The 18,117-nt window shown below is 43.2% G+C and overlaps 1 long non-coding RNA gene and 3 pseudogenes across 2 annotated transcripts; all 4 read right to left on the reverse strand.

The window, feature by feature from the left end:
• Window positions 1-1,767: 1,767 nt before the first annotated feature.
• Window positions 1,768-5,106, reverse strand: LOC120685120 (annotated as a pseudogene).
• A 1,766-nt stretch (window positions 5,107-6,872) lies between these two features.
• Window positions 6,873-8,086, reverse strand: LOC120685264 (annotated as a pseudogene).
• Window positions 8,087-9,427: 1,341 nt separating this feature from the next.
• On the reverse strand, window positions 9,428-10,133 carry LOC120686305 (annotated as a pseudogene).
• Window positions 10,134-11,960: 1,827 nt separating this feature from the next.
• Window positions 11,961-14,434, reverse strand: LOC120686936. Of its 2 annotated transcripts, XR_005680449.1 has the most exons (5): window positions 14,339-14,434; window positions 13,915-14,264; window positions 13,720-13,765; window positions 12,667-13,615; window positions 11,961-12,534 (listed from the first exon to the last, which is right to left on the reverse strand). It is a non-coding gene; the product is annotated as an uncharacterized LOC120686936 (long non-coding RNA). The 2 variants fall into 2 exon arrangements; XR_005680450.1 differs by lacking the exon at window positions 13,915-14,264 and having other exon boundaries at window positions 14,339-14,422.
• Window positions 14,435-18,117: the final 3,683 nt, after the last annotated feature.

Below are 18,117 nucleotides of genomic sequence, written 5' to 3' on the forward strand. Positions count from 1 at the left end.
CTGCACGTATGGGACCTATTTATACACCTGAGACTCCATGTACTTTTCTCAAGAGTTGTTGCTTATGCCTCGCAAATTGTTATCCAGATAAGCTAGTAGTGATGACATGGTATCCAGTCAATTTTTGGAATTTAGTGATAACCCCCTTGGATTGATGGTATGTGTTGGCAAGACAACTTGCACATAATACCAGCAAAAAGCAACTTTTTGGATTTTGGCATTGTGTTTATATAAGAGTGACAACAACACGGTATGTTTGGTTCACCTTTAAGCATGTTGAACACCTTAGGATCAAAATATGTGTTCCACTTAACAGTGAGCTAGTAATAAAGTGGTGATCTGCTGACGTGGATCCAAATCATTTTGAGCTTAATTTGTCATCCACCTTGGACACGATTCGCTCCAATAGCCCATAACTCGTGGATGAATGGGTTAACAAACTAGTTCCAGGCGAAGTTATCATGTTCTCGGGATGTGAGATGAATATGATCTTCTAACTCGCTAATTTACCATACATTAAAATCAAGCTTGCTTAAACTGATTTTCTTTTCGTCATTTATTGATTAGCCAATTTGACCACTGCACAACCATAACATGTGATGACGGTGCTCCAAAAATAAATAGTGTCGTATTTTGATTCAATTGTTGGGTACGACATGTGGCTATTGGGAGGACGACAATTCCGGCCCTATGCACTATGCCTATTAAACTAATAAGGCAATTAAAATATTGGATCATTTCGTTTAAGTGTTTGAATTATAGCTTTTGATGATGAGTTGGCACAAAATAACGGGAAGCGCCAATGTACAAAATAGCGCGCTATATCGGCGCTATAGCATTTTCCGACCACTGCAGCTATAACACCGTTGTAGTAAATAGTGGGCTATAGCGGCTGAGAAGAGGCGAAGAGCTCTGCGCCAATTTTCATAGCCCGCTATTTTATACACTGGGAAGCGCACTTAATTTTCTTCTAAATTCATTAGTCTGTTAACGTGGTAACATGCCAGTAAAATAGATAATATAAGAAACTTACACAGTGATGTTTGGTGTATGAGCATGTAATATTCCCAATAATGCCATCAATATAGCTCGTCGTGTTGCATATAAGGTTAATTTATTCCTGTGATAGGATAATATGAACGTTTCGGCCAAAGAGTCCGGTACCATTTTGTGAGAGATTTCTTGGGTCTTATTGGCAGACTCAAGGATTATGTTTCTTGACAAGGTCACTTTCTAGTGTTCCCAAGTTTTATTCATGCCTAAACCAATAACGTCAACTGCTTATGGAAGCATGCACATTTCCTTTGCGAGACAAAATACAGTAGTAAAAATATATATATACATATACATATGTATGAAATAGGAGGCAACATATTTTATATAGAAATTTTGGATTCAACTTTAACCTTATTTGTGAGAACTCTAATATTCGAAGGATTTTGAAGGTGGTGATCGAAACATATTCATAAAGTTGCAAATATTGTGCCCTATAATAGTTTGTGACACTGACCCTCTGTGTCTCTCTATGCACATTTCAAATAACTATAATGTTACCTTCGATCCTACTATGCCCCTAGTGGCATGGCTCCATTGTCCTTATCCAGTGAAGTACGAACTTTCACAGCTACCGAACTACCTCACGAAGTTGTATGTTGTAGTATATACTTACTAATGAAGTATAGATCCAAAGGTATGATACACAGTATGTACGATAATGTGAAATGTATGGCACAAACAATAACAGAACACATTGGGACACACATAGGACTTCAGAGTCTCAATCATTACTTTTCTTATTTCCGAGGAGTTACACACGTCGGCATGAAAACTTTATTATAGAAGCACAATTCATAAAGAACTTAGAAGATGGCAGAACCAACGATGGGTTGCTGCAAGAAGGCTGCAGGACTCGTCAAAGCAAGTTGGTTGACGAGCTGCTGTTGCTGCCAGAAGGCGGCGGGGTGAGCCACAGCAAGTGGGTTGAATGTCTGCAGCTGTTGCTGCTGCGAGAATGCGACGGAGTTCGCAACTGCTAGTTGGTTGAATGGAAGCAGTTGCTGCTGCAAGTAGACAGCGGGGTTCACCGCGGCAAGCTGGTTGAATGGGAGTGACATCTGTTGCTGCAAGTAGGCGGCGGGGTTGGCCAGGCCTAGCTGGCTGAACGGTGATAGAACACGTTGTTGTTGTTGTGCCACGATGCTCTGTGCTATCAGATGGGCCAAAGATTGCTGCTGCAGTAAGGCTGCCTGTTGCTGTAAGGCAATTGCCGATGATTGTAGGTTGCTAGCTGCAAGTGCATGCTGTAGCCTATAGGACTGCACAATTGGGTTCTCATAGCCGACGGCTGCGATAGGTGAGAGGAACTGTGGAATAGTGGCAGCGGAGGCGGCTAGTGAGCACTGCGGAATAATGACAGCGGTGGTAGCACTCACGGAGAGAGCAAGGAGTGCAAGGAGGGCAAATATCTTTGCTGCCATGCTTGCTTAAAGGTACTTTGTGGGCTTCAAATTGTAAGTTGCTATATTCTATCAGTGATATGGGTGGATGACTCCCTACACGTATGGGACCTATTTATACACCTGAGACTCCATGTACTTTTCTCAAGAGTTGTTGCTTATGCCTCGCAAATTGTTATCCAGATAAGCTAGTAGTGATGACATGGTATCCAGTCAATTTTTGGAATTTAGTGATAACCCCCTTGGATTGATGGTATGTGTTGGCAAGACAACTTGCACATAATACCAGCAAAAAGCAACTTTTTGGATTTTGGCATTGTGTTTATATAAGAGTGACAACAACACGGTATGTTTGGTTCACCTTTAAGCATGTTGAACACCTTAGGATCAAAATATGTGTTCCACTTAACAGTGAGCTAGTAATAAAGTGGTGATCTGCTGACGTGGATCCAAATCATTTTGAGCTTAATTTGTCATCCACCTTGGACACGATTCGCTCCAATAGCCCATAACTCGTGGATGAATGGGTTAACAAACTAGTTCCAGGCTGAAGTTATCATGTTCTCGGGATGTGAGATGAATATGATCTTCTAACTCGCTAATTTACCATACATTAAAATCAAGCTTGCTTAAACTGATTTTCTTTTCGTCATTTATTGATTAGCCAATTTGACCACTGCACAACCATAACATGTGATGACGGTGCTCCAAAAATAAATAGTGTCGTATTTTGATTCAATTGTTGGGTACGACATGTGGCTATTGGGAGGACGACAATTCCGGCCCTATGCACTATGCCTATTAAACTAATAAGGCAATTAAAATATTGGATCATTTCGTTTAAGTAGTTTGAATTATAGCTTTTGATGATGAGTTGGCACAAAATAACGGGAAGCGCCAATGTACAAAATAGCGCGCTATATCGGCGCTATAGCATTTTCCGACCACTGCAGCTATAACACCGTTGTAGTAAATAGTGGGCTATAGCGGCTGAGAAGAGGCGAAGAGCTCTGCGCCAATTTTCATAGCCCGCTATTTTATACACTGGGAAGCGCACTTAATTTTCTTCTAAATTCATTAGTCTGTTAACGTGGTAACATGCCAGTAAAATAGATAATATAAGAAACTTACACAGTGATGTTTGGTGTATGAGCATGTAATATTCCCAATAATGCCATCAATATAGCTCGTCGTGTTGCATATAAGGTTAATTTATTCCTGTGATAGGATAATATGAACGTTTCGGCCAAAGAGTCCGGTACCATTTTGTGAGAGATTTCTTGGGTCTTATTGGCAGACTCAAGGATTATGTTTCTTGACAAGGTCACTTTCTAGTGTTCCCAAGTTTTATTCATGCCTAAACCAATAACGTCAACTGCTTATGGAAGCATGCACATTTCCTTTGCGAGACAAAATACAGTAGTAAAAAATATATATACATATACATATGTATGAAATAGGAGGCAACATATTTTATATAGAAATTTTGGATTCAACTTTAACCTTATTTGTGAGAACTCTAATATTCGAAGGATTTTGAAGGTGGTGATCGAAACATATTCATAAAGTTGCAAATATTGTGCCCTATAATAGTTTGTGACACTGACCCTCTGTGTCTCTCTATGCACATTTCAAATAACTATAATGTTACCTTCGATCCTACTATGCCCCTAGTGGCATGGCTCCATTGTCCTTATCCAGTGAAGTACGAACTTTCACAGCTACCGAACTACCTCACGAAGTTGTATGTTGTAGTATATACTTACTAATGAAGTATAGATCCAAAGGTATGATACACAGTATGTACGATAATTGTGAAATGTATGGCACAAACAATAACAGAACACATTGGGACACACATAGGACTTCAGAGTCTCAATCATTACTTTTCTTATTTCCGAGGAGTTACACACGTCGGCATGAAAACTTTATTATAGAAGCACAATTCATAAAGAACTTAGAAGATGGCAGAACCAACGATGGGTTGCTGCAAGAAGGCTGCAGGACTCGTCAAAGCAAGTTGGTTGACGAGCTGCTGTTGCTGCCAGAAGGCGGCGGGGTGAGCCACAGCAAGTGGGTTGAATGTCTGCAGCTGTTGCTGCTGCGAGAATGCGACGGAGTTCGCAACTGCTAGTTGGTTGAATGGAAGCAGTTGCTGCTGCAAGTAGACAGCGGGGTTCACCGCGGCAAGCTGGTTGAATGGGAGTGACATCTGTTGCTGCAAGTAGGCGGCGGGGTTGGCCAGGCCTAGCTGGCTGAACGGTGATAGAACACGTTGTTGTTGTTGTGCCACGATGCTCTGTGCTATCAGATGGGCCAAAGATTGCTGCTGCAGTAAGGCTGCCTGTTGCTGTAAGGCAATTGCCGATGATTGTAGGTTGCTAGCTGCAAGTGCATGCTGTAGCCTATAGGACTGCACAATTGGGTTCTCATAGCCGACGGCTGCGATAGGTGAGAGGAACTGTGGAATAGTGGCAGCGGAGGCGGCTAGTGAGCACTGCGGAATAATGACAGCGGTGGTAGCACTCACGGAGAGAGCAAGGAGTGCAAGGAGGGCAAATATCTTTGCTGCCATGCTTGCTTAAAGGTACTTTGTGGGCTTCAAATTGTAAGTTGCTATATTCTATCAGTGATATGGGTGGATGACTCCCTGCACGTATGGGACCTATTTATACACCTGAGACTCCATGTACTTTTCTCAAGAGTTGTTGCTTATGCCTCGCAAATTGTTATCCAGATAAGCTAGTAGTGATGACATGGTATCCAGTCAATTTTTGGAATTTAGTGATAACCCCCTTGGATTGATGGTATGTGTTGGCAAGACAACTTGCACATAATACCAGCAAAAAGCAACTTTTTGGATTTTGGCATTGTGTTTATATAAGAGTGACAACAACACGGTATGTTTGGTTCACCTTTAAGCATGTTGAACACCTTAGGATCAAAATATGTGTTCCACTTAACAGTGAGCTAGTAATAAAGTGGTGATCTGCTGACGTGGATCCAAATCATTTTGAGCTTAATTTGTCATCCACCTTGGACACGATTCGCTCCAATAGCCCATAACTCGTGGATGAATGGGTTAACAAACTAGTTCCAGGCGAAGTTATCATGTTCTCGGGATGTGAGATGAATATGATCTTCTAACTCGCTAATTTACCATACATTAAAATCAAGCTTGCTTAAACTGATTTTCTTTTCGTCATTTATTGATTAGCCAATTTGACCACTGCACAACCATAACATGTGATGACGGTGCTCCAAAAATAAATAGTGTCGTATTTTGATTCAATTGTTGGGTACGACATGTGGCTATTGGGAGGACGACAATTCCGGCCCTATGCACTATGCCTATTAAACTAATAAGGCAATTAAAATATTGGATCATTTCGTTTAAGTGTTTGAATTATAGCTTTTGATGATGAGTTGGCACAAAATAACGGGAAGCGCCAATGTACAAAATAGCGCGCTATATCGGCGCTATAGCATTTTCCGACCACTGCAGCTATAACACCGTTGTAGTAAATAGTGGGCTATAGCGGCTGAGAAGAGGCGAAGAGCTCTGCGCCAATTTTCATAGCCCGCTATTTTATACACTGGGAAGCGCACTTAATTTTCTTCTAAATTCATTAGTCTGTTAACGTGGTAACATGCCAGTAAAATAGATAATATAAGAAACTTACACAGTGATGTTTGGTGTATGAGCATGTAATATTCCCAATAATGCTATCAATATAGCTCGTCGTGTTGCATATAAGGTTAATTTATTCCTGTGATAGGATAATATGAACGTTTCGGCCAAAGAGTCCGGTACCATTTTGTGAGAGATTTCTTGGGTCTTATTGGCAGACTCAAGGATTATGTTTCTTGACAAGGTCACTTTCTAGTGTTCCCAAGTTTTATTCATGCCTAAACCAATAACGTCAACTGCTTATGGAAGCATGCACATTTCCTTTGCGAGACAAAATACAGTAGTAAAAAATATATATACATATACATATGTATGAAATAGGAGGCAACATATTTTATATAGAAATTTTGGATTCAACTTTAACCTTATTTGTGAGAACTCTAATATTCGAAGGATTTTGAAGGTGGTGATCGAAATCATATTCATAAAGTTGCAAATATTGTGCCCTATAATAGTTTGTGACACTGACCCTCTGTGTCTCTCTATGCACATTTCAAATAACTATAATGTTACCTTCGATCCTACTATGCCCCTAGTGGCATGGCTCCATTGTCCTTATCCAGTGAAGTACGAACTTTCACAGCTACCGAACTACCTCACGAAGTTGTATGTTGTAGTATATACTTACTAATGAAGTATAGATCCAAAGGTATGATACATAGTATGTACGATAATGTGAAATGTATGGCACAAACAATAACAGAACACATTGGGACACACATAGGACTTCAGAGTCTCAATCATTACTTTTCTTATTTCCGAGGAGTTACACACGTCGGCATGAAAACTTTATTATAGAAGCACAATTCATAAAGAACTTAGAAGATGGCAGAACCAACGATGGGTTGCTGCAAGAAGGCTGCAGGACTCGTCAAAGCAAGTTGGTTGACGAGCTGCTGTTGCTGCCAGAAGGCGGCGGGGTGAGCCACAGCAAGTGGGTTGAATGTCTGCAGCTGTTGCTGCTGCGAGAATGCGACGGAGTTCGCGACTGCTAAGTTGGTTGAATGGAAGCAGTTGCTGCTGCAAGTAGGCAGCGGGGTTCACTGCGGCAAGCTGGTTGAATGGGAGTGACATCTGTTGCTGCAAGTAGGCGGCGGGGTTGGCCAGGCCTAGCTGGCTGAACGGTGATAGAACACGTTGTTGTTGTGCCACGATGCTCTGTTCTATCAGATGGGCCAATGATTGCTGCTGCAGTAAGGCTGCCTGTTGCTGTAGGGCAATTGCCGATGATTGTAGGTTTCTAGCTGCAAGTGCATGCTGTAGCCTATAGGACTGCACAATTGGGTTCTCATAGCCGACGGCTGCGATAGGTGAGAGGAACTGTGGAATAGTGGCAGCGGAGGCGGCTAGAGAGCACTGCGGGATAATGACCGCGGTGGTAGCGCTCACGGAGAGAGCAAGGAGTGCAAGTAGGGCAAATATCTTTGCTGCCATTCTCGCTTAAAGGTACTTTGTGGGCTTCAAATTGTAAGTTGCTATATTCTATCAGTGATATGGGTGGATGACTCCCTGCACGTATGGGACCTATTTATACACCTGAGACTCCATGTACTTTTCTCAAGAGTTGTTGCTTATGCCTCGCAAATTGTTATCCAGATAAGCTAGTAGTGATGACATGGTATCCAGTCAATTTTTGGAATTTAGTGATAACCCCCTTGGATTGATGGTATGTGTTGGCAAGACAACTTGCACATAATACCAGCAAAAAGCAACTTTTTGGATTTTGGCATTGTGTTTATATAAGAGTGACAACAACACGGTATGTTTGGTTCACCTTTAAGCATGTTGAACACCTTAGGATCAAAATATGTGTTCCACTTAACAGTGAGCTAGTAATAAAGTGGTGATCTGCTGACGTGGATCCAAATCATTTTGAGCTTAATTTGTCATCCACCTTGGACACGATTCGCTCCAATAGCCCATTCCTCGTGGATGAATGGGTTAACAAACTAGTTCCAGGCGAAGTTATCATGTTCTCGGGATGTGAGATGAATATGATCTTCTAACTCGCTAATTTACCATACATTAAAATCAAGCTTGCTTAAACTGATTTTCTTTTCGTCATTTATTGATTAGCCAATTTGACCACTGCACAACCATAACATGTGATGACGGTGCTCCAAAAATAAATAGCTGTCGTATTTTGATTCAATTGTTGGGTACGACATGTGGCTATTGGGAGGACGACAATTCCGGGTCCTATGCACTATGCCTATTAAACTAATAGGCAATTAAAATATTGGATCATTTCGTTTAAGTGTTTGAATTATAGCTTTTGATGATGAGTTGGCACAAAATAACGGGAAGCGCCAATGTACAAAATAGCGCGCTATATCGGCGCTATAGCATTTTCCGACCACTGCAGCTATAACACCGTTGTAGTAAATAGTGGGCTATAGCGGCTGAGAAGAGGCGAAGAGCTCTGCGCCAATTTTCATAGCCCGCTATTTTATACACTGGGAAGCGCACTTAATTTTCTTCTAAATTCATTAGTCTGTTAACGTGGTAACATGCCAGTAAAATAGATAATATAAGAAACTTACACAGTGATGTTTGGTGTATGAGCATGTAATATTCCCAATAATGCCTATCAATATAGCTCGTCGTGTTGCATATAAGGTTAATTTATTCCTGTGATAGGATAATATGAACGTTTCGGCCAAAGAGTCCGGTACCATTTTGTGAGAGACTTCTTGGGTCTTATTGGTAGACTCAAGGATTATGTTTCTTGACAAGGTCACTTTCTAGTGTTCCCAAGTTTTATTCATGCCTAAACCAATAACGTCAACTGCTTATGGAAGCATGCACATTTCCTTTGCGAGACAAAATACAGTAGTAAAAAAATATATATACATATACATATGTATGAAATAGGAGGCAACATATTTTATATAGAAATTTTGGATTCAACTTTAACCTTATTTGTGAGAACTCTAATATTCGAAGGATTTTGAAGGTGGTGATCGAATCATATTCATAAAGTTGCAAATATTGTGCCCTATAATAGTTTGTGACACTAACCCTCTGTGTCTCTCTATGCACATTTCAAATAACTATAATGTTACCTTCGATCCTACTATGCCCCTAGTGGCATGGCTCCATTGTCCATATCCAGTGAAGTACTAACTTTCACAGCTACCGAACTACCTCATGAAGTTGTATGTTGTAGTATATACTTACTAATGAAGTATAGATCCAAAGGTATGATACATAGTATGTACGATAATTGTGAAATGTATGGCACAAACAATAACAGAACACATTGGGACACACATAGGACTTCAGAGTCTCAATCATTACTTTTCTTATTTCCGAGGAGATACACACGGTGGCATGAAAACTTTATTATAGAAGCACAATTCATAAAGAACTTAGAAGATGGCAGAATCAACGATGGGTTGCTGCAAAAAGGCTGCAGGACTCGTCAAAGCAAGTTGGTTGACGAGCTGCTGTTGCTGCCAGAAGGCGGCGGGGTGAGCCACAACAAGTGGGTTGAATGTCTGCAGCTGTTGCTGCTGCGAGAATGCGAAGGAGTTCGCGACTGCAAGTTGGTTGAGTGGAAGCAGTTGCTGCTGCAAGTAGGCAGCGGGGTTCACTGCGGCAAGCTGGTTGAATGGGAGTGACATCTGTTGCTGCAAGTAGGCGGCGGGGTTGGCCAGGCCTAGCTGGCTGAACTGGTGATAGAACACGTTGTTGTTGTGCCACGATGCTCTGTTCTATCAGATGGGCCAATGATTGCTGCTGCAGTAAGGCTGCCTGTTGCTGTAGGGCAATTGCCGATGATTGTAGGTTTCTAGCTGCAAGTGCATGCTGTAGCCTATAGGTCTGCACAGTTGGGTTCTCATAGCCGACGGCTGCGATAGGTGAGAGGAACTGTGGAATAGTGGCAGCGGAGGCGGCTAGAGAGCACTGCGGGATAATGACCGCGGTGGTAGCGCTCAGGAGAGAGCAAGGAGTGCAAGTAGGGCAAATATCTTTGCTGCCATTCTCGCTTAAAGGTACTTTGTGGGCTTTAAATTGTAAGTTGCTATATTCTATCAGTGATATGGGTGGATGACTCCCTGCACGTATGGGACCTATTTATACACCTGAAAATCCATGTACTTTTCTCAAGAGTTGTTGTTTATGCCTCGCAAATTGTTATCCAGATAAGCTAGTAGTGATGACATGGTATCCTGTCAATTTTTGGAATTTAGTGATAACCCCCTTGGATTGATGGTATGTGTTGGCAAGACAACTTGCACATAATACCAGCAAAAAGCAACTTTTTGGATTTTGGCATTGTGTTTATATAAGAGTGACAACAACACGGTATGTTTGGTTCACCTTTAAGCATGTTGAACACCTTAGGATCAAAATATGTGTTCCACTTAACAGTGAGCTAGTAATAAAGTGGTGATCTGCTGACGTGGATCCAAATCATTTTGAGCTTAATTTGTCATCCACCTTGTACACGATTCGCTCCAATAGCCCATTCCTTGTGGATGAATGGGTTAACAAACTAGTTCCAGGCGAAGTTATCATGTTCTCGGGATGTGAGATGAATAGGATCTTCTAACTCGCTAATTTACCATACATTAAAATCAAGCTTGCTTAAACTGATTTTCTTTTCGTCATTTATTGATTAGCCAATTTGACCACTCCACAACCATAACATGTGATGACGGTGCTCCAAAAAAAAATAGTGTCGTATTTTGATTCAATTGTTGGGTACGACATGTGGCTATTGGGAGGACGACAATTCGGGTCCTATGCACTATGCCTATTAAACTAATAAGGCAATTAAAATATTGGATCATTTCGTTTAAGTGTTTGAATTATAGCTTTTGATGATGAGTTGGCACAAAATAACTGGAAGCGCCAATGTACAAAATAGCGCGCTATATCGGCGCTATAGCATTTTCCGACCACTGCAGCTATAACACCGTTGTAGTAAATAGTGGGCTATAGCGGCAGAGAAGAGGCGAAGAACTCTGCGCCAATTTTCATAGCCCGCTATTTTATACACTGGGAAGCGCACTTAATTTTCTTCTAAATTCATTAGTCTGTTAACGTGGTAACATGCCAGTAAAATAGATAATATAAGAAACTTACACAGTGATGTTTGGTGTATGAGCATGTAATATTCCCAATAATGCTATCAATATAGCTCATCGGGTTGCATATAAGGTTAATTTATTCCTGTGATAGGATAATATGAACGTTTCGGCCAAAGAGTCCGGTACCATTTTGTGAGAGACTTCTTGGGTCTTATTGGCAGACTCAAGGATTATGTTTCTTGACAAGGTCACTTTCTAGTGTTCCCAAGTTTTATTCATGCCTAAACCAATAACGTCAACTACTTATGGAAGCATGCACATTTCCTTTGCGAGACAAAATACAGTAGTAAATATATATAGGATAGGGCTAATCCCTACCCTCATACCCGACCCAGCCAGCCCACCATCGCGATCCCGCCTAGAGCGCGAGAGCGATTGGTTTTTCTCACTCGCGATTTTCCTCACCCGCTGGTTTTCCGCGGTCGCTGGTTTTCTCCCTCGCACGCGCGCACGTCCGGATCAATTCCGGATTTCTCCCTCACGCGCTGGTTTTCCGGATCGTCAGTTGCAAAAACTCGCATCAATTCTGTCCGTCACCAGAGCGCGACCTGACGACTGGCATCCACTCATCTGGATGCTCAAGACCTGCGTGACGGCTCGCGAGCTGAGTCGACAAAGTGCTTGACACTCAAGTGACATTGCGCTATGCAATAATATACACACAAAATAATCTGAAATTGACCTGCTCTCATACCCATTTCTGAATAAAAAAAATAAAAAATGGATTTTAGTGCGTACAAGCGACATCAATTCCTGTGGTTCTCCAAAGTTTCTGGTAGAACTGTAAAGGTTCCTGAAAAATTCTTACAATCCTGCAAAATTCTTACATCTTGCATTCCAAACATGCCCTACGAGGTTAACAGCACTAACAAAACTTTGCCAGCCATATCACTGCTACATGTTACCAGTAGACAGTTCCGTCAGGCCAACGGCACTTGAAATAAAATAGCAAAGAGAGATTTAATTTCTCTATGCACTTTTACGAAATCATGACGCCATCAAGATATGTTACAAGTACAAAGATGCAGCAAATACTATATCTATCCCTCTTGATCTTGCTGACTGCCTCCTCAAGTTTTGCTTCCAGTTCGGTTTCCCCAATCGACCTAGATGCAAGAATTAGCTGCTGCAGAGCCTCTTCCAGCCTCCTGATGGCCCTGTTAAAGCTGCCTTCAAACACTTGAGTCATCTCCATGATTTGATAGATCGACGCTTTGGCCCATGAATACACCGCTTCCATTATGTCAGGTCGGAAATAATTCACAAAGCTTTCCACGTCAATTTGGACCTGTCATTATCAGTTATAGCAAAACATCACTTTTCATAACCCTAATCCAATATATATGCAGCACTACATGCCCACATATCTTTCCAAAAAATGGAAAAATAAAACAAGGACCATGGCGAAATGGAAACACACCTTTCGAAAGAAGAAATATCCCCAAATATGAGATTTTTAGCTAGTCTGAGAGCTTCATGAAGAAGTATTTGAGCAATCCAAGATCCCCAATTAAGTGGATCTGTTCATGACACAGAATTGAAGATATCTCAAATCCTACATGCCGGAAAGATCATACTTTCTCTGCCATATGACATGACACTGCAAGGATACAAGTAGCTCAAATGAGCAATGCATCAACAAAGAAAATTATGCATCTTTCATGCAAGAATCCACCACAGCTTGCATGGCCCATGCTGTAACTCCATGTCCCTAGTCGCATTGAAGTGGATTTGGTTGAGCATATCACATCTGGCATTCTCACAGGCTATTGTAAGAGAGCTGAAATTCCTTTTATTTGAAGAAAACCACATCAAGCTAAGAAAATATACTATAGTGAGTACTTTTAGAAAGAAATAAAATCAACACAATGATTACGTGCAAACATTGTGTTATGTGGCTTAGCAGCAATATTAGTAATAAATCATAGTTCTAAATCTTTTGCTACAACGTTCCAGCAGCAGCAACAGTTAGCTATGAGTGAATACTGAATAGCTCATAAATTGCACGGCCAACTGAAACAATCACAATCCATGAGATATTGTATCATTCGTAAGATCATACACTGAGTTTTGATCACCCCAGATAGCTATGTATACTGAATGCAGCAATCAGAAACACGCAAGCAGCTCACAAAATAAAAGGATATAGAAGTACCTGTATCCAGTGAAGAAGAACAGGGGACAAAGAGCAGGGAACACAAATACGGCTAGGCCGCTGCGATAGGGATGGTTGAATTGAAGGGATCATGCACTCAGCAGCAAGTACAGGCTCCCTAGACGGTGAAGCACACAGTGATGTCGCTTCCCATCCCATTGCCTCTGCACGTGGCCCCATCCGCCGGTGGCGAGCGGCACATATGCAACTGCTGCTACAACCTAATAGGCAGTCAGACCACAGCTAGATTGAATCCACGACACCATGGTGGTGTAGAAATTCGGATTAATTAAGGAGAAAGGTTGATTTGGGACTAACCTGCATCATCCAAAAATTGGGCTTCCAGATTCACAGCCAAGAAGACCTGCATAAAATAGAATCAAACTCAGAGAGGGCCTCCATAGGTTGGAATCAAATCATGGAAGAAGGCCTCCAAAAATTGGAACCAAATCATAGACATTTGATCTGCACGCAGCATGGAAAACTGAGATTGAGTATGGATTAGTTTCTCACAGTAAGGGGAGGGATAGGAAGCTGGTGCCAGCGTGGTAGAACGCCACAAATGCGATTCCAATGTTAGTTGATTGCGACAAACTGAAATAAATATATGTTTACGTGGAAAATAAAAGAAGCAAACCAATTTGATTCTCCTTCTCCTATGCACTACACTTCTTGATCTGTGGACGCAGTGTGCAGTGATTGCGACGGAATGGACCTGTGGCCGTGGGGATTGAAGGATGGATAAGGAAATTGGAGGGATTGAGCAATTTGGTGCACGGGGTATGTGATTTTTGCAGGTGATATGGGCAGCTAGTTGGAGAATCTTTTCAACCATCGATGTTGCCCGGCAGTCCGGCTTGCACCTAATTTGTCGCTAGATTTTAGGGAAAAAACAAACAAATTGTGCGTCCACGGCAACGGCGGGGCAGGTTCTGACCTGGGGGCGACGGCGACGGGAGCGGAGCGACCTCGCGGAGCTTGGAACGGAGTCACGAACGATGGAGAACTGATGTATGAGTTCTTGCGTGTTAGGTGGATCAGGTCATAGGACTCCGGCCGGCGGTCGACCGCGACAACGGCGGAGGAGCTCGCAACGGGCGGCGGCTGCGGAACTCGGAACGGGCGACGACACGGCGAGCGGAATGAATCGCTGGGGCGGGATAGGAGCCGACCATGCAGCGCTACGCCAGGATGGCCCAAGGGTCGCCGACGGGAGGCCGAGACGCGCCGGGATGAGGAAGGTGGGACGCTGGGATTGAGGACGCGTCTAGGGGAGGGAGCGGCGAGCCAGCGGTCGGGCGCCGGGATTGGGAAATCGTAGCGGGTGCTGGGCTCGGCGGCGGAACCGGTGGATGCGAAACCGGAGTGGCGGATTGGGTGCGGAAGGTGCGCTCGGATATGCAATACTTATTCCATAGCCAGGTACCCAATAGACCTACTATATATATACTTACTGTATATCTATATTACACCTGGGTGCATTCTACACATAGAATGCACCCAGACCAACCGGGCGCGCCTGGTCCGAGCCGGAACCACCCCCGCGCGCCCACCTGGTCCGAGCCGGAACCACCCGAGCACCCACCTGGTCCGATTAACCACACCCCCACCCCACCTCCCCCCCTCCGCTCCCCAATTAACCGCAGCCCATGTTTCCATATTTTTCGAAAGCACCGTTTCTTTTTGCTTCCTCCGCTCCGTGCGCACCGCCGCCTCGCCCCTCGTTGATTCTGCCGTGCCTACGCATCGCCGTGCCGCCTTGTCCGCCGGCGTCGAAGCACTGCCGAGTGCTCCCCCGCGCTGCTGATTCCGTGGGGCGGAGCAAGCAGGGGGTGGAGGAAGTGTTGCCGTGAGGGGGGGATTCCGCGCGTTGTCCCTCGCCGCATTTTGCTTCATTCGCCGGTCCGCGCTCGCCGAGGCTTTGCCGGCGTGGTAAGTCTTGATCTCCCATCCCCCCTCACCCCGATCATCCACCACACACGCGCTTAAAATAAATTCGCCTTCCACTGCTCAAATGCCCCCCTCACCTCGACCCTCAACCACATTTGGGCTCACAATCATGCGTACTGCATCGAGACATAGGATTCCGCGCACCGTGCCCTCCATTGCTGGCGTGGTAAGTGATTTGAACACCATCCTACCCCTCTATATCTCCCCCTCCTCCGCATTTGCTGCGCCCCCACATTTTCGTTACACATTCCACACCCAAAAATCACACAAATCTCGCATAATTTCATCTTTGTGCATATAGGGGGAGGGAGGGGAGGGGGGATGGGCCCCAGTGATGCTGCGCGCATGGGGAGTTTTTTGTGTTGCGGTTTATTGATGGATTATGCGATGGAGGTCGTACATTTTTGCAATTGCTCTCCGCCCACCTTTGCAATTTGTTAGCTAACGATGCAATTTAGCCAACGGGGCGCAGGCGGGGGGTTGCAACTCTGCAACTAGGCAGACGGGTTTGCCCCTTGACGCACTTTTTTTCAGATTTTTTTTACAATGCACTATGATACATTGAGGGTGAGAATGCCATCCATGCAGTAATAATTATCAGCTAGTGTTTTTAAACCTTTTTGCAATTTTAGTCCATGATGTGTTATATTTTGCAGTTAGCAATGGTTGCAATTCGTTTCTCTGAAGGCTTTTGTGTTATCAGCTAGTTTTGCATCCCTTTTTTTAGCCAACTTTTTGTTGCAATTAAAGTTAAGTACTGGTTGCAATTTTTGTCTGGCCTATGAATGTTTGTGCTTTTCTTTTCATCTTGGTTAGTTTGTGCTGTCCTATGTCTAGTTATATGTCTATAGGAGATTAAATGGTTGTAACACTGTGAGCAGAGTATTAAAAAGTGTAGAGTATTTCAAGTTTGACTTGCATTTTTGGCCTAGTTAACCAGTCTAGAGAACAGCAAACATGTCTGTGTTTGTTTATTTTTGGGATATCTTTTTTTTGCGCAAGAATAATATCTTTGATTGGCTTTTGTGTCATCAGAATTCAGAAATCAGCATGTGCTCCATTTTTAGCTAACGATGTGCTACATTTTATACCTAAGCACTGGTTGCAATTTGTCTATCCAAAGGTTTCTCATGGCTTTTTTTGTGTTTTTCTGTTGCAGTGTTTACAAATGGACGCAGATTCAGATCATTAGCGTAGCGGCAATCTTGGTGAAGATCGTGGTACAGATAAGAGTAACGATAGAAAGAAGTTCAAGAACAGGAGGAAAGTATTAAGGCTTAACAGTCCTGCTCCATCCAACGGAGGCAGCGATGAGAGTGATGTACACAACTCGGATTATGTGCCATCCTCTCCTGTCCAGGCTGGCATTGCAGCAGAGGGCAGTAATAGGAAGAGATGTCACAAACAGGCTCGCCATCACGCCCCCGCTGACGCCGCTACAGCCCCTCGTGGTGTTGTTGGTGGGCAAGACGTGCCGAAGAGGAGGCCTGTTTCCATTCGATGCCCCCATGAAATTCAAAGAAATTGTCGCGGCTCTCGGCGATACTCTGAAAGGTCAAGTTGTGGCAAAGAATTTCGGGGGCCTGCTGCAGTTCAAGCCTCATGAACTTGATAGGCATTTGCTTAGCTGGCTTATGCGGAAGCTGAACCCAGAAACAATGAAATTAGATATTGGTGGTGGAAAAGAGAGAGCAATCACCGAGCACAGTGTATGGTGTGTGTTCCAGATCCCCAATGCTGGAAGTGAACCACCCCATATGACGGACGATGAAGCTCGTATTATTCGGAGGGAGTTGGGATTGCAAATTTGTGGTAATGCGTATAACCCAAGGCGGGGGTTCAGTGCTGGAGACATTTTGGATGGTTTGAACAAAAAGACGCTCAGAGGAAGTTTGGGACTTAGAGCATTCTTCATGTGCGCATTCCAGTCGCTGCTATTCTCCAACACTGACGCCTACATCAGGCTGGAGGATGTAAAGTACACCGAAGATTTGGAGAACATTGGCAATAGGAACTAGTGCAAAGTAGTAGTTGATCATCTTCGGAAAGCTGCTCGTTTGTATAGAAAGGATTTCCCGGAGAAAGGTTGTGGTTGTGGACCGATAAGTGGTTGTGGAATCTTCCTAATGGTTAGTGTTTCCCCATACTTTTTCTTCTCTTTTTTTTGTTTTTTGTGTAAGTGTGTCCATTTACTTATCATGTTGCAATCAGAGTATCTATCATGTTGCAACCACAGTAGATATGATGTTGCAACTAGAGTAGCTATAATGTTTTGTGCCCATTTAGCCTTCTATAATGTCTGTGTTTGCAATTAGAGTAGCTATCATGTTGCAAACAGAGTAGCTATCATGTTGCAACCAGAGTAGCTATCATGTTTTTTGCTTCATTTTAACCTCCCATAATGCATGTGTTTGCAATCAGAGCAGCTATCATGTTGCAACTGTTGTCACCTTTTTAGTTTGCAACTGGCACACATTTTTTTCTCTCATGCTTTTCTTCAATGATAGCCAGTACTTTTTTTCTAACTTTTTTGTTTCTATTTTTTTTGCAGATGCTATGTGTTGACAACCTGCAGCATGGATTAAATACAAACCCATTCTCGCTGTCTCGATGTGCCTTCCTCGACACGAGTACCATTGATTCTATAGCAAACATGGATCGCAGGCGAGATGTTTCCAGTGAGACTGTTGAGTTTGGTAAACTTATGGTAAGGACTCACACCCTCTTGGCACACATCCCTCTTCTTTTTTTGTTCTTTTTTCAGCT

This window comes from Panicum virgatum, chromosome 8N (genome assembly GCF_016808335.1).
Source record: "Panicum virgatum strain AP13 chromosome 8N, P.virgatum_v5, whole genome shotgun sequence".
Lineage (NCBI taxonomy): Eukaryota > Viridiplantae > Streptophyta > Magnoliopsida > Poales > Poaceae > Panicum > Panicum virgatum.